This window comes from Suricata suricatta, chromosome 5 (genome assembly GCF_006229205.1).
Source record: "Suricata suricatta isolate VVHF042 chromosome 5, meerkat_22Aug2017_6uvM2_HiC, whole genome shotgun sequence".
Taxonomy (NCBI): domain Eukaryota; kingdom Metazoa; phylum Chordata; class Mammalia; order Carnivora; family Herpestidae; genus Suricata; species Suricata suricatta.
In genome coordinates this window covers 136,326,726-136,349,674 of record NC_043704.1, presented here as the reverse complement: position 1 = coordinate 136,349,674, position 22,949 = coordinate 136,326,726, and the positions used below count along the sequence as shown (strand labels likewise).

General features: G+C 40.0%; 1 long non-coding RNA gene across 3 annotated transcripts in view; it reads left to right on the top strand.

Moving 5' to 3' along the window:
- The window catches only part of LOC115292866, a 56,357-nt gene that overhangs the window by 20,854 nt on the left and 12,554 nt on the right, over positions 1–22,949 (top strand). For all 3 annotated transcript variants that reach the window (XR_003909183.1, XR_003909181.1, XR_003909182.1), the window contains exon 2: positions 12,395–12,509. This is a non-coding gene — a long non-coding RNA (uncharacterized LOC115292866). The remainder of the gene's footprint in view (positions 1–12,394; positions 12,510–22,949) is intronic.

The window sequence follows — 22,949 nt, the reverse complement described above, 5'->3', positions numbered from 1 at the left end:
TTCAGGTATACAATATAGTGAATCAACAATTTATTCAACCTCTTTAGACAGCTGTTTGGCAGTTGTTTATAAAGCCAAATATGAACTTACCATCTTACATGGTTATTCTTCCCCAAGTATTTACTCAGTAGAAATGACAACATATGTCCAAGAAAGAATGGCACAGAATGGTGATAACAACTTTGCTCCTGGGGAGATCCAAAGTGGAAATGGTCCAATGTCCATCTCGAAGAGAATGGATAAACTGGTATACCCATGGGCACTTGGGTGGCACAGGTGGTTAAGTGTCTGACTCTGGATTTCAGCTCAGGTCATCATCTCACTGGTCGTGAGTTCGAGCCCTATGTTGGACTCTGTGCTGAGGGCACAGAGTCTCCTTGATATTCTGTCTCTCCTTCTCTTTGCCCCTCCCCCACTTGTGCATGCCCCTCCTCAAAATAAATAAATAAACTTAAAAACATTGTAAAACCTAGTATAGCCTTACATACAACAACACGAATGAACCTCAAAAGCATTATGTTGAGAGAAAAAAAGCCAGACACAAAAAGTACCCATAGTTTGATTCCATCCATATGAACTTCAGAGCAGGCAAAATTCATTTGTAGTGATGGAAAGCAGGTCAGTGGTTGCCTAGGGCTGGGGGGTCAGGAGTGGGGTGAGATTAACCGCAAAGGGGCAGGAGGAAGTCTTTGGGGTGATGAGTAAGGTTATATAGTTTGAGTGTGGAGGTGTCTGCACAGGTGTATATTGTTAAAACTCTTTGCACTGTATACTTAAGATAGCTGAATTTTATTCTATGTAATCATACTTGAAAAAGTGTTGATTTAAAAAGAAAAACTATATGCGTGCTGAAAAATACTAAAGTAGAAAATTTTCTTGGTGATTAATGTGTTGTTTATTTTATTCACCTAGAAGTCAGAACAGTTTTTATGGGAAGAAGGGAAAAACAAAACATATGGTACCCAAGATGCACTGTTCCAATAGGAAGTTTGGGTGACCTGCTATATTGATGACATCCTTAAGGTGACTGGATGGCTGAAGGGAGGGGGACCTGGGGGCCCAGGGGGTGGTGAGAAAGGAAGGAGGCCTGAAGGAACTGACTGCTCTACTATTGTTCAGATGGTATCTGGTGCAAAGCTATTCACTCTATTGTTACATTTCTACCATAATTATTTTGTCTTTAGTTTTTCAATTTGTTGAACTTCACTCTCCTAAAAGGAGTGACAAAGAATATCAGGAGAAAATAGAAAGGTGGAGTAGGATAGGATGAGGGACTGGAAGCATTCAGACAATGACTGCTTAATTATGTTGTAAATAATTTACTGTTGAGAAAGAAGAATGGCAAAGCCCTTAAAGAAATAAGGAGGAGCAGGCTGGGGTGTTCCAGAGGCCAGGGAGGCTGGTGTACGACCTTGATTTAATTTTGCATTTTTCTTTTTTATGGTGTCAAATAGCTCTTGGAAGGGCTGTATGTTAGTTTATTTAATTTAGCATTTAAATCCCATATAACAAGCTGTAGCAGTGACTTTCGAATTTAAATGTGCACAAGACTCTTGTGGGGAAATTCTGAACTGAGACTCTGCTTCCAGTTGCTTTAGAATCTGCATTTTATCCTATATGGTTTGGGTACACTGTCTTTTTGGACTACACTTTGAGGAATACTGACCTGGGAGATTAAAGGTGAGAATGAGAAAGTGTAATTTGATGATCATATTTACTCCAGAGAAAGGAAAGACAGAAGTGATCAAAAGAAATCTTATGTTAAGAAAAGCATAGTATTTATTTCAGTGAGGTGTGTGTGTGTGTGTGTGTGTGTGTGTGTGCAAGCACACACGTGAACACACATGTGCACGCACGCTCAGAGAGAGCCAAGTTAAGATTTTAGGTAGGAGGTTTAGAGCCTTCTGATGTAGGGAACACATGCCTTGCTACTTATCGCCCTGACCCAGACCCAGTTTTAAGGACTCTACTCTTGCCTAGCCTATACCTCAAATCTTTTTTTTTTTTTCAAAGCCCATCAAATCGGTAGCAAATGTGAAACATTTGCTGGCCTGTCCACCTAATCCATCATAGTACAATACAAAAAGATACAAAGAGACTGAGGTGGATAAAGGAAATCAATACCCATTTCCTGTTCTTTACCTTGAGATCCTTTGTCTGGTTTCAGTACGTCTTCAACAGAATAAGAAACATAGCTCGGATTCCCAATCAAAATCAGATAAAATGCAGCCGATAAGACATCGTGTCTCTCCTTTCTGCAGATAAGAAATTTGAGTTATAACAGAGCCAAATTGTCTGAGCCCACTGCAGTTTTTTGGCGGTTAGAAGGTTTTTTTGGTGTCTCATAGTAATTTATATCCTTAATCATAAAGTATTTAGAAAAAAGGCAAATATTCCAACATAGAATGTTGAGCAAATTGAATGAAAAATTTAATTCTCCACAAATTACAAGTCATTCCATATATCTTCCAATTTAGATTGTAATCTTTCTTTTAAAATCTCTGAACACTATTAAATTAGATGTACTGGACCAAATATAAATATATTTCTCCTTTCCATAGTTCACCTATTAGCAGCATAAGCAAAAAGCTAGTTCAGTAGTGATTTCTAGCTTGATGGTCCTACAGAACAGTCTTAGCAAATGTTTTATAAAATGCCTTTAGTTTTTTTAAAAATCATGTTTTGACACGTATTTAAAGATCTTTCAGACACTTAGAAAATTACATGCTTATGGCATATGTACTATAGTTTTTCCAATTACTCGAAGGATTAAGTAAAATAATCAGCAGAATATTTCATTTTCAGTACGATATCCGTTGCTACTTGGTATTGTACCTAAGGCATTTCTTCAAAATGGTCATCTAGAGGACGAGAATAAACCTTTTTCCTTAGTCGTTGCATAGAAATGGGTTTATTATTATACTTGTAGACAGGATCAATAAAATTATAGGAGACTCTAAGAAAAAGGTGGAGGAAAGAAAAGCCTATTGACAGCAGGTCTAATTAAAGCTTGTGTGCTTACATAATGGCCCCCTTTCCCCACCTACACATGGACATTAATACTTAAGAGTGGTTAATGTGGACTTCCTTTCATTTTATCATTATAAAGCAAGGGTTGTGCCCTCAGATTGTCCCCCATAAAAGAGGGAGTTGCCTAATATCCAAGTCCTTAGGATGTTTCTCCTGTTGTGGGGCTCTCTTGATTTATAAACTTTGAACAACAAAGTACTATTTGGGAAAGAGGTATTAGCCTGAAATGACTCTCCTTGACATGAGTCTTAGATGTTGATAGAAGTCTTGTAATGAAATAGGTTACAAATTAAAAAAAGCTTTTAAAAATGTTTATTTACTTTGAGAGAGAGTGAGACAAAATGTGAGTAGGGGAGGGCCAGAGAGTGAGGGAGACACAGAATCCAAAGCAGGCTTCAGGCTCTGACCTGTCAGCACAGAGCCCAACTTAGGGCTGAAACCCAGAAGCCAAAGATCATGACCTGAGCTGAAGTTGGACGCTCAATGACTGAGCCACTCAGGCGCACGAAGGTTACACAGTTTAAAAGGAGGCAAACAAATTTAACATAGCTATAATTATTATTAGAGGGAATATGATTTTATAAACGCTTGTATTGGTATCAATGCAGAAAGCTCTTTAAAATTACTTTTAAAGCAATTCAGAAAGTTATTGCATTTAGTTTACAGGCTTAACTAGAAAGAAACTTTCATGATATTACCCAAATAAGCATTTGTGATTTAGGATAAGTTCTCTAATAGCATCATACATGGATTTTAAAGTGCTCTATTTCAAAGAACCTACTTGCATGTAAAGGTGATGTATTGTGAAAAAAAGTTGGATGAATCCAAGATTAGTTCTAGTCATGACAATGATGCTATATTTTGTTAATTTCCATTAGGATTGCCCTGACCTAAAACTTATTGCTTGTTCTTGGGAGAAATGTAAATGTGTGTTCTTTTGTAGGCATTTGCTTACAGGAGAATGTGTTATCATGCTAAAAAAGAAGTGATTAGCAAATTTGATTATCGCCTCTTCTACTTTGGAGTGCAGACAGCAACAAAGAAGTGGAACAATTGGGCTCAGCTGCTGCCTGAATAATACCACATGTGGGGTTAAAAAGGACAAATGAGCCCAGACTTTGGGCTGAGAGTTCTCCATCCATACCCTCTCCAATTCCTTTGCCATGTTAATGCACACAGGCTACCCATGTACTTTCATTCCCAGCAAAGCTAGCATTTGTGTCTTTGTTGAAGGGTTGATCCAAGTGTCTGGAATCCAGTTCACCTACACTTGGGCATACCTACTTATTTAATTTCTCCTAGACACAGTCCTCAAACAATGGTTAATGGAAGCAGGGATATAATAAGCTAGCTACCTTGCCCCGTGATGGGGTTGACTCTGAGGAAGTAGCTATAGAGTTGCCAAAGCTCCCCTGTAGAATGGAGCCAGTGACCAAGAGTAGGATTTTGCTTGATAACCTTACCGGCCTCCTTCCTTTCCTGGTCTCATCTCTTTACTGGTTTGTTCTGGGAATATTTCCTTATCACTTCAACACGAATCCTAATCTCATGGTCTGTTTCTAGGGAAATCCATCAGCCCACACACCTGAATCAAATGGACACTACCCCTGCATCAGGAAATGAGGTGGGCTTCCTTCTCTATAGGGGATGCTGTCCAGATCTATCTTTCAGGACCTAGGCACTCATTTCCCCAGCTGCTGGGAACACTGGCAATTCACATCCTTCTCTGTGACTTGCCATTAGGCAAAGGATGGTCCTCATGTCATGGCTGTTCAATATGAGAGTTCAAGGCCAAGCCCCTTTGTGTCCATTTGGGACAACTTCTAAGTGCTGTCCCAAATCTAGAACTTCTGGGGCATCAACCAAAGACTGTTACTATTTGTTGTAACCCAATTTCTCCTTCTGCCCAGCCCTGCTTTTTTTTTTTTTTTTTTTTAGTCCCTATAGGTATTCTGAAGGGCACTCTTCCATAAAACTCTTGCCAGTAAATATCTGTCTCCTAGGGAAACACCCAAGACATTCTTCAACCTAGAGAGGGAAGGGTGGGTGACCTGAACTCTGACTTTAGGGATATCTGGAAACAAAGACTCAGGGAAGTGGCTTACCCAAGTCCTCATAGTTTCTAAGGACTGACAGAATATCTGACTCAAACCACCTGGGTATGAATCTGGATGCCTTTCCATTTGCAAATAAAACACCCAAAATGTATGGCTAAATTTTGTTTTAGAAGATCAACAGTTACTTGTTTTTATTTTCATTATTTATCTTAATAGGGTATGAAAATACTTTATTTACTTGTTTTTATTTTCTTCTTTTTATTAAAAACTTTTTAATGTTTATTTATTTTTGAGAGAGAGACAGAGTGTGAGTGGGGGAGGAGGAGAGAGAAAGAGGGAGACACAGAACCCGAAGCAGGCTCCAGGCTCTGAGCTGTCAGCACAGAGCCTGATGTAGGGCTTGAACTCACAAACTGCAAGATGATGACCTGAGCCAAAGTTGAATGCTCAACCAACTCAGCCACACAGGTGCCCCTGGCTTTAGTTTCTTCTAATGAAAACAAACACTAACTATATATTCACAACATTAGCCTTTTCTTTATCAAGTACACTTTATTTGTACTCTCACCAAGATTAAAATAAGAGTTTTCTGGCAGCCAATACTCAGAAAAATATCAAGCAGGAGCAAAACTGTGTGCTCTTAGGATAAGTTTCTACATCATGTACTAATGATAAAATCTTCCTCTGGAACAGATGCCCAAGAGAATAGCAGCTTAGTGGGAGAACTTTCATTAACTGCCCAGACATGTTTCCATCAACTACAATTAATAACAAAAGATGTATATGGATATGAACACTGTGCATGCATGCACACACACACACACACACACACACACACACACACACACATTGGATCCTCTCTTCCCTGTACTATCTTACTTTGGGCTCTGTCAACCTGTGAGCAAACAGGACTAAATAAAAAATATTTGTTAAATTATCTACTATGCTTAGCTGTGCTATGGCTGCAGAAAATGAATAGGATTGCCTGGTGTTTTGCCAGATATGACCTAGTATTAATAAAAAGAAAGACATAATCTCATCTGCTGTGAAGGTTTAGAAGAAAATAAATTATGAAGAAAATATTCTTGATAACATTGAAAATTAAGTTGACATTTTATTGATATTTGTTTAATGCATTTCATTAGTCTTGTCAAGATGGGAAAGTAAGGAGTAAAAGGGAAAAATGAAATGTGGGAATACAGGTTGGCAAGAGTGAGAGAGTGAGACTGAAAAACAGAACATATCTGCTATTGATTGGTATCCCCAATTTAACTGGTTTTCTGACCTACTGTAGATATTCTTCTCTCTTGAGTTTATGTACAAAGATAATAATACTGTTCCACAGATATCCCATAGAACTTTTCTGTAACTTCCATGTCCAACATGATAATCACCATCCACATGGGGCTACTGGGGATGCTCACTTAGAATGTGCATTAGTATACTTGTGTCTGGGCGGCTCAGTTGGTTGAGCATTTGACTCTTGCTTTGGGCTCAGGTCATGGTCTCAGGGTCGTGAGAAAAAGTCCCATGTCAGGCTCCAGGTTGAGCATGGACCCTGGTTAAGATTTTCTTTCTCTCTCCTTCTGCTCCTCTCCTCTGCTTGCTCTCTCTCACTCTCTCTCTAAAAAAAAGAAGAAGAAGAAGAAATGTGTACTAGTGCAACAAGAGAACTGAATGTTAATCTTATTTTCAAAGTTTATTTATTTTGAGAGAGAGAGAGAGTGCATGTGTGCATGCTTGTAAGCAAGGAAGGGGGTGCAGATATAGAGGGAGAAAGAATCCCAAGCAGGATCCATCCTGTCAGCACCAAGCCCTTTGAGGGGCCTGATCTCAGGAACCATGATATCATGACCTGAGCTGAAATCTAGGGTTGGACACTAAACTAACTGAGCCACCTAGGTGGCCCCCTGAATATTAATTTTAGTTTAATTCAAATTTAAATTTAAGTAGCTACATGTAGCAGTGGTTACTGCATTGGACAGTATAGTCTATAATTATATAATATGGTGAAAATTTTATTTCTTAACATTTATCATCAAGATTCCTTTTAGGTATAAAAATGGTTTCCTTTGCAATGACCTGTGCTAAGCCCATTTGGGATATGTATTCCACTTTATATGCATTAGCTTATTTAATTCCAAGTTTAACTCAACAAGACAGTAACTATTATTATCCCCATTACAGAGGCTATGAGTCTGAGGTTCAAAGAGATTCAGTAACTTGCCAAGAGTCACATAATAATTAGAGATCCAACGACATGACTGTCAGCAGGTGCGGCAGATGCCGCGGCCTCATGGTAGAAAGATGAACTGCTTGACGTGAATTAAGGGAAGGTCTGAAAAGAAGGGGAGAAGAGTGAGAACGATGGAGAGATTCTGGGACTCTATGGGATGAGAAGCTCATGAGGCTGCAGGGAAGGCACGAGAGCTGTGTTATAAGTACAGTAGCCACTAGCCACATGTGGCTATTTCAATATAAGTATATTAAAATTAGAGAAATCCCGAATTTAATTTCTCAGTCATACTGGCCACTCTCAAAAATAAATAAAAAACATTTAAAAAAATTTTAAAAAAGAAAGTTCTATTGGGCAGGACAGAGTCATGGAATAGCTCAGGATGACTATATGTATTAACCAGTGAGGTGGTTTTCACTGATAAAAGGTAAATGTGTCTTTCATCTTTCTCCCAAATGAACAGCAATGCCCACAAGTCTCATAAATGCTGTGTCGAAGTAATATGAAGAAAAGGTGCATTTCTTGCTTGGGCAGTATGACCTGGTGTATGGGATGGGTTTCAAAAGCAAGAGGCTGGAGTCTAAGGCGGTCACATAAAGTTGTAAAAAGTATTCTTTTTTTAAATTTTTAAAAATGTTTTATTTCTTTTTGAGAGACAGAGAGAGATAGCATGAGCAGGGAAGAGTCAGAGAGAGAAGGAGACACAGAATCGGAAGCAGGCCCCAGGCTCTGAGTTAGCTGTCAGCACAGAGCCCGATGCAGGGCTCGAACCCACGAACTGTGAGATAATGACCTGAGCCCAAGCCGGACGCCTAACCGACTGAGCCGCCCAGGCGCTCCTGTAAAAAGTATTCTTGGGAAAGGAAGGGGTCTTGGACTCCCATAAACTATGGAATTAGGGGAGTCACATGCAGTTTCAACTAATTTTCACTAAGATTTGTGGATACTGTGACCCTCTTCGCTCTAGCTCACAATATTCATATGACCATTCTTACAGTGGGTAAAAGGGAATTCTATTCTACTCTGTTCTTGATCTCACAGCCTTTAAAATAATTGTCAAGTTTTCTTGAAAGCCACAGTTTGTGGTAAGTTTGTATTTATCCATCCTGTTTTGATTTTAAGTCACCACACAGTTGGTATTGGCTTTAATTAACAGTCATTAGCAATCTAAGTGCAAAACGGTGTTTTAAGCATTTTATGTTTATTAAACTAATTTATTTTTATTTAATATTTTTTAAAGTTTAAAGTTTATTTATTTATTTTGAGAGAGACAGAGACAGCATGAGCAGGGGAGGAGGGGTAGAGAGAGAGGAAGAGAGAGAGAATCCCAAGCAGACTCCACACTGTCAGCACAGAGCCTGATGCAGGGCTCAAACCATAAGGTCATGACCTGAGCTAAAATCGAGTCAGATGCTTAACCAACTGAACTACCCAGGTACGCCTGTACTTGTAAGGATGCAGGTCTGAATCAAACTGACTCCATTAGATAATAGAAGGACACACACTGCCCAAGGCAAGAGGGACCACCCTTGTAACACCCAATCAGGAAAGGCCAGCTAACACCCTTAACATTTCTAAGGGCAGGCCTAGAAGTCTAGTCACGCCCTATGTGAGGGTCCTGGGCCCACTCTGTAATTGGTCAATACTCTAAATGTTGTGATTGGGTCCTGCCAAAAGTAATGAATACTCTAGGCAATGTGAATGGTTAAACCTGCTGTCAATAATATTGTATAATAATAATTGGACCCCTGTACCTGGGTCACAATTTCCTGTAACTCCCCCTTCCCAAACCCATAAAGGCCCTACCCCACCTTTGTTCAGGGCTCTCAGCATGGATCCACTGAGCTGGTAGAGTCTGTGAGCCCGAGTTTAGGCCAGGCCAGCCTAAACCCATAATAAAGCCCTTTGCTTTTGCGTGCGTAACTCGGTCTCCCTGGCGATCTCTGGTTTTTGGGGATGATAATAAAATCTGGGCATAACATTCTAGCTTCATTTTATCCTCAGAGTAACTCAGTGAGATAGTTGCTATTCTGCCCATTGTAGAGGCACTGAATTGAAAGCACAAGAGACTAGGTAACTTGCCATGAGATCCATCTCGAGAGAGGCAGGCTTTGAATGAATTTTTCCCCAGATGCCAATAAATGTCTTTCTTAGGTTTCAATAGGCAGGTAACTGAGTATCTTGGAGGTTATTGGTTTGGCTGCTGAACTCACCCTTGTGTGTTGCCTTTGTGCAGACCTAATTGCAAGAAGAGTCAGCTCTGCGGGTGAATTTAAGACATTAATTTATGTGCCTGTCACCTTTGGGAGGGTGGAATTAGAGAACTGAAGAACACCAGGGAATCCTGAACACTTTGTAACTCTGAAGGTGCCAACCCTACCCTTTGGGTGGAAAATAAAAGTATCCCCGACCAACTGTGCAGCTCTCTGAAGAAACTAACTGCCAAGGTATTGATAATGTCTAAATATTCACTGAACACCTGGTTGGCATCATTTCACTAGCCATGTTAAAGGAGAACAAGGAGTAGGAATACAAGCAATCTATAATTAATTACATATTATAATCCTGTACAATGGTAGTGCTAGGAGGGGCTTTAGGGGTCATCTGGTCCAGATATTCTCAATGGCTGGGCTGTAGACATTCAGAATCATTCCAGAAGACTTTTAAATATCCAGAAGCCAGGTTCTACCCCTGGAGAATCTGGTTCCATAGATCTATGGTAGAATCTGAACATCTGTACTTTAAGGAGATGCCCATTAAGAAGAAATTCATTGGTCGCATTTGGAGGATGTTAGAGAAACAATTCATTATTAAAAAAAAATTTTTTTTAATGTTTATTTTTGAGAGAGAGAGTACAAATAGGGAAGGCGCAGAGAGAGGGAGCTGGAAGCGGGCTCCAGGCTCTGAGCTGTCAAGACAGAGCCTGACATGGAGCTCGAATGCATGAACCATGAGATCATGACCTGAGCCAAAGTCGGACGCTTAACCAACTAAGCCAACCAGGCACCCCAACAATTCATTATTTTAAAATCTGCCAAATAAAGAGGAAAATCATGCACTCATCCTGCTTTTCATTTACCAATGCTAACAGAAAATTAAATAGCTATTTAGGGAAATTTTCTCTTTACAGAAGATTGAGCTAGTAAGTAAAGAAAGAATGTTAAAATATCATTATTCTTGGGTGATCATTCTTGATCCCATATTTAAAAATACATATTGTTAATTTTGTTCAGTGTGATAATTATATTACAGATATGTTTTTAGAATTACTGTAGTATTTACAGATGAAGTGAATACGAGTATTTATGACTAAAGCAAAATAGATTTACTTTAAAATATTTCAGAGAAGGGAGGTAGGTAAAGAGTTATATGAAACAAGATTAGTCCTAAGTTGACAATTGTTGAAGCTACGTGATGAACACTGAGAAGTCACTCTACTCGTCTTGCAGGTTTTATAATATGATTGAAATTACCAAAGAATGTTGAAAATAACAATTATGTCCCCAAATGCAAAAGCTGTGGTGTATCTGAGGGGTCAGCAAATTACAGCTCTCAGGTTAAATCCAGTTTGCTGCCTGGTTTTAGTTAATAAAATTGTATCAGAATACAATAAACTATACCTACTTGTTTGCATCTTGTCTACAGCTGCTTTCAGGCTACAAGGGCAGAGCTGAGCACTTGCTGCAGAGACTGTGTGGCTCATAAAGCCTAAAATATTTGCCATCTGTCCGTTTACAGACAAATTTGCCAATTCCTAACTTAGAAGAAGTTGTAAACTGAGACAAGAATTAAGAACTAATTTTTTGTTTGGTTATTGTTATACATATTATTTCTACTGTGCATTTTTCTAAATTTTTTTGAGCTTTTTGAAAAATGTTAAACAATATCATCATTTTGTAATTCCTAAGGAGTCAATGGTTGTAGGCAATGCTATCAATAGCAATAGAACTAGGCATTGGTCCTCAATGAATAATTCATGCGAATATCGATGTAATGTGCACAGACTATGAATGATGAATGGTTTAAGTTACTGTTCTAAAAAAATATGTGTAGGTGATTCCCATGACTGGACCAAGTTGAGAACATTAACCTCCTTCCCATTCATTATTTATGTGAGAAAACCGTTAAGTCACGGAACAGATATTGAAAGAAGGCACCTGCTCAGAGACCCAAACATGTTTCATCATGCAGTTTCTTTTTGCCCTCTCACAGTGTATTAGAGTGTTTTAAAACAAAACAAAACAAAACAAAACAAAACAAATCAAAACAAAATAGTGTATGAATCCTAGCAAGATGTACTTGACATCAGTTTTTTTCTATCTCAATTTTGGTAGTTCCTACAGTTCCTACTGACCATATTGGTCAGTAAAATATTGTGTCTTGTAGCATCATTACTTGCTAAGTGGAGAGGAGAAAGAAAAGTAGTTAATGTAATCACTGGCCCTGCAGTAATGGTCCATATATTATTTACCTAATCTTCTAATGAATTGGGTGGTGCAGAGGGTGGAGTTTTGTAATATTCCAAACACTAGCTTTTCTGAAAGACTATTATGTTGCTGACTTAGGTAGTGGTTTGAAATGAGAAGTGGGAGGGGAATGGTTAGAAAAAAATACTTCAAGGAATCTAGGGTTCTCAAAGCCAAGGGAGGTAATGTTGAAAACCTGAGGCTGAAAGACTTGGGTTAAGTCTTTTTTTTTCTCTTTTGACAAGGTGACTCCAGAAAAGTGACGTAACCTTTGTGAATTTCAGTTGCCTCTGATGTAGCAGGCTAACTTCTCGGGGTTGTTGTGATGATTAAATGGAGTAATGTATCTGAAAGAATTTTGCAAACTCTATGATGCTAGGTAAATATAAAGAGTCATTACTTAGGCTCATTCATTCTGCCAATGAACTAGAGCCATCTTTGATAGTTGCCAAGTTCAGCAATGTTAAAAGAAGCACTTGGCTTTCTTGCAGATGGATGATTAATGCTGAATCTAAGCTGTTGCACTTTCTTCATTCCTAGCTAGACAATCCATATTGTCTTTTTAGACCAAATAGCTTACTTTCCCTTTATTCTCTTCTCCCTAGGAGGGGAGCCAGATGTGTCATAGAGAAGAAACAGAATGAAAAGAGATGCAGGAATTCAGGCTGCCATATACTTTCTTAAACAAGCAACACTTGTCTCTAATTTGACAGAGAAAAGGTAAAACAAATACAAAGTAATGTGTAATAGAAAATAGAACTGAGAAGAGAGAAGTGAGGAATGCAGAAAAGGTAGACATGCTTTCAGATACACATGGTTTGGGGTCACCCATAGAATGACATTCCAAAGCCAAACAGATTCTTGGTTTTGTGCATAGCTCCAACATCTTCCCAGCCTATTTACTCCTCTTGGTTCTAAACAGTACCTGACAAAGTGCTATGCACATAGCAAGGACTCAATAAATATTTGTGGAATGAATAGTCCTTCCATTAAGGCTGAAAATTGAGAGTTGGCTACACATATTTCTTTCTTTCTGTAAAAGGACTTTGATTGCTCAGAGGACGGCTGAGCCATTAAAAGAACATTGAGAATTCAGACCAGGTTTGAGGTGATTAATTATCATCTGGTTTTCTCTGGCTTGGCCAGATACCATAACTACTTTTAAATGTTCTGTACAGCTAGCATACAGCTAGAAGCCAATGACAGCCTAGAAAACTATTATTGTCTAAACGTTTTGTGGAAATGTATTTTTGATCTTGAGCTGAATTCTTGCTCTTGTATTCAGTCTAATTGCTACTCAAAGCAGAATATTTTAAACTGGTGCACCCTTTCTACCTTGTCCACTTCTAAATACCTGAGCAAAAGTGTTTGCTGCTTAAAACAAAGAGTAAGCATTTCCTCCAGAAGGTCACGTTGCACTAAGTCTCTGATGCCTTAATATTGAATAATACCATAGGTATTAAATAAAATTATAGCTACTAAATAAATACGTATATTTTTTATACAACATACTGACTGAGTCATAAGGACGTAATGTACAACATCGTGATCATAGTTAATAACACTGTATTGTATATTTGAAAGTTTGTTAAGAAAAGTTCTCATCACAAGGAAAAAATCTTGTAACTATGGTGATGGATGTTAACTAGACTTATTGTGGCGATCATTTCCCATAAATATGAATATTGAATCATTATGTTGTACACCTGAAACTATTATAATGTTATACGCCAGTTACACTTCGATATAAAAATGATTTGACAAGGTTGTAAATTGAATATGCAAAAAAAAAAAAAAAAGATACTGGGCAGGATAGTATTAGTTTCTGAAGTTTAACGCAGGTGACCCAGACAGTAATGGCTCTTTTTGAGAAATTTATTGCTTAGGTCTTGCCTTAAGTCAGGTTGGTTAGAATCAGAGCCTGGGATGGGGATCCTTGTTTGAATGATTTATTGGGGAAGCGTTCCCAGAGGAATAGTAGTGCGGAAGCAGGAGAGAGTGAGGAAAGGAGCTGAGCCCTGATGCAGTCTAGGTCTCAGCTGGAGACTGGCTTTGGCTGATCCTGTGGGGCCCTGACACCATTCACAACACGGCTCCTTTTAAATGGTAAAAGGAGTTTGAAAGCTCAGTGAGTTTTGCATTCATTTTACTTGACTAACGAAAAATCATATGGAAGAGAAAAGGGTTCTGGAAACTCAGGTCACACAGCATTTCTTGTCTCTAAAAGAATTTATCTTCCACATACATTTTCTTTGGTTAAAATAATCCAGAAATAATATTTTAACCTCTCATTCTTTAGTTCTTTTTCTTTTTTTTTTTTTTAAAGAAATTGATGAATGTGGAAGACTTAACTACACTAGAGATTATTGCTTACTCTATTATTCTGGAATGATACTGTCGAAATTAATAGCACTGGTAATATGTAGGTAGATAGATATGACAACTTGAATTTGGAAATTCAATTTTTTAGTTTATATTAAAAAATAAACTTTCAAATGTAAAAATAATCCTTGGTTTAGTTGTCACATAAAGGATGACAATTAAGTAGCATCTCACCAGATACATATAGAGAAAATTTTTTACCATCATCAATAGGACAAATATTATAAGTGTTTAACTAGGAAATTCTGCCACCCTGAGTGGACTAAATGCTGCATGAAATTTCTTACTTGAATACAGTTGGTAATGATTATTTCAGTATGTGTGTGTGGAGGGATGTTTGGTAGAATGGGATAGGATTGTATGTATAATGACATAGATTTGGTAGATTTTTCTATAGCTAAATAGAGAATATGTATTCTATATATATACATAGTCTATATATATTTTCTTTATATTTAGTAAATGTATAGCTAAGTAGAGAATATATATATTCTATGGAGATATATATTTCCACATAAAGTGTCATTTCATATCCATTTCACTGCTAGCACTAAAATGGAAATAGCATTTGCTACCTAAATTGGGTTAGATTAAAATTCATACAACATTTTGCATATGATACTGTGATGAAATTTGTCAAAATTACTCCTTATCTCTTCCCTTCTTACCCCTTTCTAATTTGTGAAAATAAGTCAATAAGTTATGCTATCTCTAAAAGTGTGTATTGTTTTTTTAAAACTTTTTATTCTTTCACTGATTATTTTTTATTTGACAATTCTTTTTAAATTTAATTGTATTTATTTAAGTAAACTCTACCCCCAACATGCAGCTCAAACTCACAACCTGAGATCAAGAGTCACGTGCTCTGACTGAGCCAGCCAGGCACCCCCTACAATTCTTTTTTGACACATGTACACAAAAGGTATTAGAGAACTATATGAAACAAGCAAACAAAGATCATTAAGTATACTACAATCCAAAATACTACATAGCCATGAGAAAAGTCAGGCATATTACTGGACTCAGGTATGTTTCCCTACGAGAACTATATAAAACAACCCGAAGGGTGGGGAGGAGCGGAGTTGGGAGAGTCTAGAAGGCAAGCGGGGTGTATAAAATGTTTCCAGTGTCCCAGAGTAAATGTAGCTTAGAAAAGGTCAGAAAGATGGCAGATTTTATTAAGAGTAAGCAGAATGATGAGAGATGACCCCAGGGAATTAGCAGAGTGCCAGGATCAACAGGGAGTGTCAATAAGAAAGCTGCAAGCCCACGGCCTGGGGGAGACTCCAGAGGAAGGAAAGGGTTCAGAAACCGCGAAGGGAATGCAATGTAAACCAGGTTTAGGGGAAAGCCCCTGCTGTCCCTGCACAATGGCTCGTCATTTACATCCTAACCAGAATCCTCGTTGCTTGTTTGATAAATAATGACCCTTTCCCAGAACGGAACCTTGACTCAGCTCGTGTCCTGGGCCCTCACCAAGAGCGGTCCTGCAAGGTGGCTGCTTCTGCAGGTCACAGATGCCATCTCAGAGCTAATCCTTGCTCTCTGGTCTCCACCTCATGGAGAGATCCTTCGAAAGGTTGACTCACATTGAGTCACAGTCTACCCCTTTCCCGATCCTCACTGCTACTGCCGAGGAAAAGTCATCAGAATTTTGTGTTCTGAGGTTAAAAAAAGAAAGACTGTCATGCATCCTGTTCTCCCTGAGAACATCCAGGGACTTCTGAAGATCTAAAGACAGGTGGCAGGACGTTGAAGGGGCTGGGTGAAGAGAAGGCAGTCACCACGCTGCTGGGCCTCCTGAGCCTGGCCTGACCGATGCTCGGTGGGGGGACTGCCCAGGAGACGGTAGACCACAGCAGTGGTCTCCAGGTGCACGCGAGCTGCCAAGGCAGCTTGAGACGTGATCTCCTGGGAGGGGTGCGGAAAATATCAGAGCTCCCAGTTCTGTTTTCATCTAACATTAAGCTTTAATAATAATGAATACGCATGTTGACACTGGTGCCTTTAGTGTATATGAGATGGTGCGTGTTACCTACGGTCTTTGAGGCATCTTTAGGCCAAGGTAGGAGCTCTACTACTGTGTCTGAGTGTAGGGGGGGTGAGAGGTGTTGATCTTGGCACTTTCACTTATTTAAATGTTCCAGAGCACTGTGATGTATTCTGGGTTACTGTCTTCCCCACAAGTAACTCATTCGTTAAGACTCAGCTTACTTTAGGGGCGCCTAGGTGGCTCAGTTGGTGCTCAGGTCACGATCTCACAGTTCATGGATTTGAGCCCCACATCAGGCTCTGAGCTGTCAGCACAGATTCTGCTTCCGATTCTGTCTCCCTCTCTCTGCCTCTCTTCTGTTCATGTTCTCATTCTCTCAAAAATTAATAAATAAACATTAAAAAACTTTTCAAAAAGACTCAGCTCACTTTTATTTATTGAGAGAGAGAGAGGGAGAGAGAAAGTTAGTGGGGGAGGGGCAGAGAAAGAGGGAGAGCGAAAATCCCAAGCAGGTTCAATGCTGTCAGTGCAGAGCCTGACACAGGGCTCCATCTCACGAACCATGAGATCATGACCTGGGTAGAAATCGGATACTTAACCGAGTGAGACACCTGGCGCTCTAAGACTCAGCTCACTTTAAGCTCCTCCAGGGAATTTTCCCTGAGCTCTCACTTCCACCTTCACTCTCACTGCCCCTGAGCTGGGTTAGGAGCTCGTCTTCCTCCCTCTTCAGGCCCTTCTGTCACTGTCAGTTCTATTTCTGTGCTTACTGTAATGTTCCAGTACGTACACGTCTTTCTCCCCCGTTAGACTGAGCATCTGGGAGGAAGAACAGGGTCATTTTGACTTGAGACTTGCCTCGTGATGGTGCGTGATAGGCACTACAGAAATATTTGCTGAAGGAATAAATGAAGAAATGGAAGGAAAAAAAAATAAGGCTTTAGGATAACACAGGGCAGGAGACCAGGTTGGAAAAGATGATTCCTCTCCTTTCCTCTACTGTTTCCACCACAGTTCTGAGTCACCACCAAGTGGCCTTTCTCAACAGCAGTAGGGAAGCCATCTGTGCTCCCACCACCTGTCTGTATGTCTTTTTTTTTCCTACTTAAGAAAATACAAGGCCAGAGTAGCTGATCGCTCCTTTTTACGTGTGCCACAAAGCTTCCCTTGCCTCAGGGGATCATGATGGGTTGCCTGGCTTTAGAAAACAAAACAAACAACTGATCTGGTGCTTGTGGGTTTTCTCACTGGATTCCAGACATGTGGTGGGTAGAGTCAGAGCATGAATAAGTCACAGGAGGGCATTTCTTAGATGCTTCTAGATCTCCAAGGTAGTCTGCTGGTCACAATGCTTCCAAAGCATTTTCACGGTGGCAGTTGCCAGTAAGAAGGTAGAATAGTTGTGGGTAGGATGACAGGCAGCCATGAAAATGTGGGATGAGGGTGGGTGGAAGACTTAGGAACAGAGTATTCAAGATGATGCCATTTGATGGGGCCCCTCATCAGCAGGCTGTGGGAGGTAGAGAAGGGCAGGAACGTGGTGGCCCTGGTGGCACATTTTGCCTCTGTCTGGATTTACCTAGCATCTAGCACTGAATCTGGGAAATATCAGACATCTGCTAAAGGGGAAGGTGACACAGGACTCAGCAATGTCTAGGATTATTTCAAAAAACAAATAAGCTTGTCCTAAACCATGGCATTCACTGAAAATAACTTACTCTTGCACAAGTATAGACTTTCTAAATTAAGCGAAATGGTTTTGGCCTTGGTTCTTGTATATTCCTAAGATCATTGTTATGTAAGCAGTAAGTTTCTCTCCTATAAACCTCTGAAGAAGGACCTATATGCTTTTGCTGCCTGCTCAGCATCCGTTTCCTCTTTTTCTGATAAAAGAGCCCCACTTTTTCTTTTGGGGAATCATCCTTCTCTGTAATGAGTCCATGTGGGATCTGGTGTCTTCTGTTTCCAGAAGTGGACAAGTCGAAGACCCAACTAAACAAGCAGAGGATGGCATCCCCTGGCCATAGTGATGTGTGTAGGGGAGAGGACAAAGTCGGGCCTAGGAGATACAGGCTTGGGTCTTATTGTGGAATGACTGTCAGAGAGGCTCTTTGTATCAGGGTGGCTAATACGAGGAAATGGAAGCCTAGAAATGCTGGAAGCCACATTTGGGGAAAGCCTGCCTGGCAATGATGCCAAATCAGAGGAAAGCAGAGCCTACCGACGGAGAAAAATCAGAGACTTGATAACATTGTGTGTCCACCTAGATCAAGCCAGACCTGTAACCAGCATACTCTAGACTTTTATGTTCCAAAAGCCAACAGATTTCCTTGTTTAATTAAGGCAGTCTTAGTTGGGTTTTCTATGACTGCCTCTCGCCAAATTTCTGACATACTAGATTCTGGAATTCTTCTTAGAGTGACAGAGCCTCTTCTGTTGGTGTCTAGGATGTATTTCTTATTTATGTCCTCTGGTTCACACAGTAGCATTACAGAGGCCCAAACTATGGAAAATGACAGGAGTTCTTAGGACAGACACTCATCCTATTCATACTTCTTTTTAGGTAGATATGTAAGGTAAAGAAATATTGATTTGAGACATGATACATATTTTTAAGGCTACTATAACGTTTTGGATACTTTCAAGAGGGGGTCACCTGGGTGGCCCAGTTGGGTAAGTGTCCAACTTCAGCTCAGGTGATGATCTCACAGTTTGTGAGATTGAGCCCTGCATCAGGCTCTGTGCCTACAGTACAGAGCCTGCTTGGGAGTCTCTCTATCCCCCTACTCTCTCTGCCCCTCCTGTTCTCTCTCTCTCAAAATAAATAAATAAACTTAAAAAAAAATCTATGAAGACTTTCAAAAGGGAAAATAATTTTCCAGTTTTCCCTTACCCTCTATTCCTTTTCTGAGGACAGTGATAAGAAAAACTCTTCTACTTTGAATCCCGGGTTTTCTATTTGTCCTTCCTTCCTTCCAGCACATCCCTCTCTCCCACTCTCCACCTGCAGGTCTCCCCACAGTTATGCCTTAGATGGCATCACCACCCAGGGCTCACACCAGCACTAGCAGCTGCAATTCCGAAAGTGTTCTGACATCATTGTTCTCGCTTTACCTTCCTATTTGCATTGAACGCAGCTCTGGCCTTGTTTATCCCCCAAATATTTATTGAGCACCTACCACGTGACAAGCACAGCTTTTGGCACTCCAGATCCATCAGAGAACAAAGCTCAAAGATTCCTGGTCTTGCAGAGCTCACATTTTGGTGTGTGCGGCAGGGGGGTGGGTGGGGGCACAGATAGACAAGGAATAATAAATATTACAAGCAGGCAAATTACATAATCATAGAAGGGTTATGAGGGGAAAAAATGAAAAAAAAAAAAAAAGAGTAAGGGGATCAGAGTTCCTGGGAGTGAGAGGGGTTGCAGGGTTAAAGAGGCCACCGTGAGAAGGTGGAATGTGAGTAAAGACATGGAGGGAAGGAGTTAACTGTTAGATTTGGGGGAGGAGTTTCTGAGGAAAGGGAAGAGCCAGTACCATGTCCCCATGCAACAGTGTGCCTAGCAGGGTTCATGGAACGGCCGAAGTCTCTGTCCCTCGGGTGGAGTCACGATAGGAGAACGTAGTAGGAGGTGAGGCAAGGTGAGCAGTGGGAGGGGAGTTAACGGGATGTGTATCACGGAGGACTTGGTTTTTACTTTGAGTAAAATGAGGACTTATTGTAGGGTTTCAATAGGGAAGGGCCTGATCTGACTCAAATTTTAAAATGATTACTCTGGCTACAGAGTTGAAAAATAAGCTTCAGAGGAGCAAGGGAGGAGCAGAGAGTATGTAATCAATGCCACAGATGACAGTGGTGGCAGGCGAGGTGGAGAGAAGTGGCTGGGTTTATTCTAAAGACCAAGCCATCAGGACTTGCTGACAGATCCGATGGGGTGCTTGTGAGAGCAGAGGTGAAGATACCTGCTTCAGCCTTTGTGAGGGTCGAGTTACTGTCACCTGGGAAGGGGAAAACTGCAGGAGAAGCACCTTTGAGGGGATAGCAACAGTTCGATTGAGGACAGCTGAGGAGGAAGTTAGTGATGTTGGATAGGCAGCCGAGTACTGGGTTTCAGGAGGCATGTCCAGCCCAGAAAGGTAAACTGGGGAGTTGTTACCATCTGGATGGTACTTAAAACCTTACTGTGAACTGTAGGTCTTTCTTATCAAACAAGCTTCCTATTACCTTCCTGATCTGACTTGCAGTGAGAATTGAGAACCTGACACATTTAGAAAAAATGCGGGTTTTGGAGTGAAACAGATCTAGATCAGGATACTAGTGATGCTGCCTTACTAGTGACTTTGGGCATGTTCCTTATCTCTCTCTGTTACAATTTACTTCTCTGAAAAATTGGATGATAAAACTCACTTTCTAGGATACTTGAAACTCATGAAATTAACTAATGCTTGTGAAACTCCTGGCACATAGTGGGTACTCAAGAAATACGTTCTCAACACACTCTTTTTTTTTTTAATCTAGTATTGATGCTTGCCAATGATTGCAGCCCTGCTCTTAATTCCCTCGACCAGCTCTATCCAAGTGTGGTCAATGAATAGTAGCGTCAGCATCTCCTGGAAGCTTGGTAGAAATGCAAATTCTCAAACCTCATCATCCCAGCCCACTGAATCAAAATTCCGGATTGGGACCTAGCAATCTGTGTTTGCACAAGTCCTCCAGGTGATTCTGGTAAATGCTAGAATTTGAGAACCACAGTCTTAGTGTCTACCCTTTCACACGCTTTCATGTGACCCCTGAGTACACCCATCTCTCTATGCTCATGGTCCTGTAGAGATGGCTGTTGTCAGAAAACGTTATATGACCAAGTTAAATGGCTTTACTACACATCCATTCTATTGATGTTTTAGTCCTGACCTCTCAAGTGAGTCCAGACTTATACTTCAAATTCTCTCCACATTAAATACAACTTTTCTGGAACTCAAGGGGCAAAATAACCTTCCACTTAAAAAACAAACAAACAAACAAACAAACAACTGAAAATTAAAAACTGGCTATAAGACAAATAACTCCAACTTCCCTCTCTTCTCCTAGATTCCTTATTTTAATACTAGAGAAAGTTTTTGCTTGAATGCTCCCTATATGTACCATAATGCATGTGTTCTATTGAGTTTTCCCTAAAACTCCGTAAGGTAGGACTAATGTGAGGTGCCATTTAGCAGATAAGGAAACTGAGGATTAAGGAAATTAAATAGCTGATTCAGAGGTACACAGATTGTGCCAATGAGGGATACCAGAGGGGGACTTTGAGGCTGAAGAAGGGACTTGGTCTTTCCTGTTCTGCTTGGAATTACTTCCTATGGTTTATGGCCAGCAACAGGACTTTCCCTTCATGCGGAAAGAGAGTGAGCTTTCTTGAGTAAGTGTGTGTGTGTGTGTGTGTGTGTGTGTGTGTGTGTGTTTCATGTCCAAGAAGACTAAATTAAGCGATCTCATGGCAGGAAATTGGGTACTAATTAAAGAACTTTCGTTCCTCTCTTCAGGGTCTTACCGAAGATCTCTTTTCGCAGAGTCTTGAGGAAACTAGGTCACGTTGGCTTCCACAGAGCAATCAGTGGGGCTTCACAAATAGCTTGTCTGCCACTTTATGTTATTGTTAGTTTGTTTCTATACAGTTGACTTTTGGGATATGGAAATGAAGATCTGTTTTCTTCATTACTTGGGAAAATGGGAGTTTATTTTTTGATTCTAACTCTTTAAATATATAAAACAAAATTATTTAAGAAACACGTAGGAGTGTTTGTAAGGAGGGTTATGTGGTAGAATATATTCAGAGACACGGAGGAGAGGGTAAGTGTAGCCAAAAAAAAAAAAAAGCTGCAGTGAATTATAAGAACAGCTGGGTGTAGACTTTGGTAATTCTTGGTATTATCATTTGCATTTTAAATGGGCGAGCAATAAAACAGCAGCTATCTGTAAATGTCTCTATCCAGTCTGACTTAGAGTACACAATTATGATTTCACCCTGAAAGCTGACAACGTTTTCAAAGCAACACATTGCCCACTTTCTGCCCCGGAGACACTTTGTGTTAAGACAAAATAGAGGCTTTGTGAGGCCCATAGTTACAGAAAAACACCATATAAAACTCTGGGGCCAGAGAACCCATGTTTGAGTCTTTTTACCTCCACCGAGTTGAGATCTTTTTTGCTTGCCATTGTCTTTTGGGTTCTAGAGACTGATGAGAACAGAACATACAGGGCATTTGGAAATGGATGATTCTCCTTCTTAGTTGTCAGATTGTATTTTTTCCTTTCTTACTGATGCATTAAAAGCTTACTCTCTGGAAAGTAGATGTCCCAAGAGAATATTATCTAATCCTAATTACTCATTGGAGAGATTAAAGTAAGAGAGTGTTCCTTAAAATAGAAGGGGATTTTCACTTTGAGGGCACGGAGGTTTTCCCTTCTTATCCTTAGTCATAGAGGTTGTGCTGTCCATGACACATCTTTCCTTCCTGTTCTGCTTCCTGACTCATGAAAAAAAATACCAGGGAATAGACTCCATTATTTAAAACAGTTTCTTCATGCATTTGATTAAAGACTGGTATTTTCCGTTGATAAAAATATTTCAGACTGTAGTAGTCCAGAATAGATAGATGCTGTGTAGGGAATGGATTTTTGGGACAGATCCATATATATATATATAAGTCTGTTGGCTACTGCTTGTGGTGGAGGAGCCACCTCAGCAGATAACCTTCACAGCTCACAGCCATGGTAGGGCATTTCCTGGG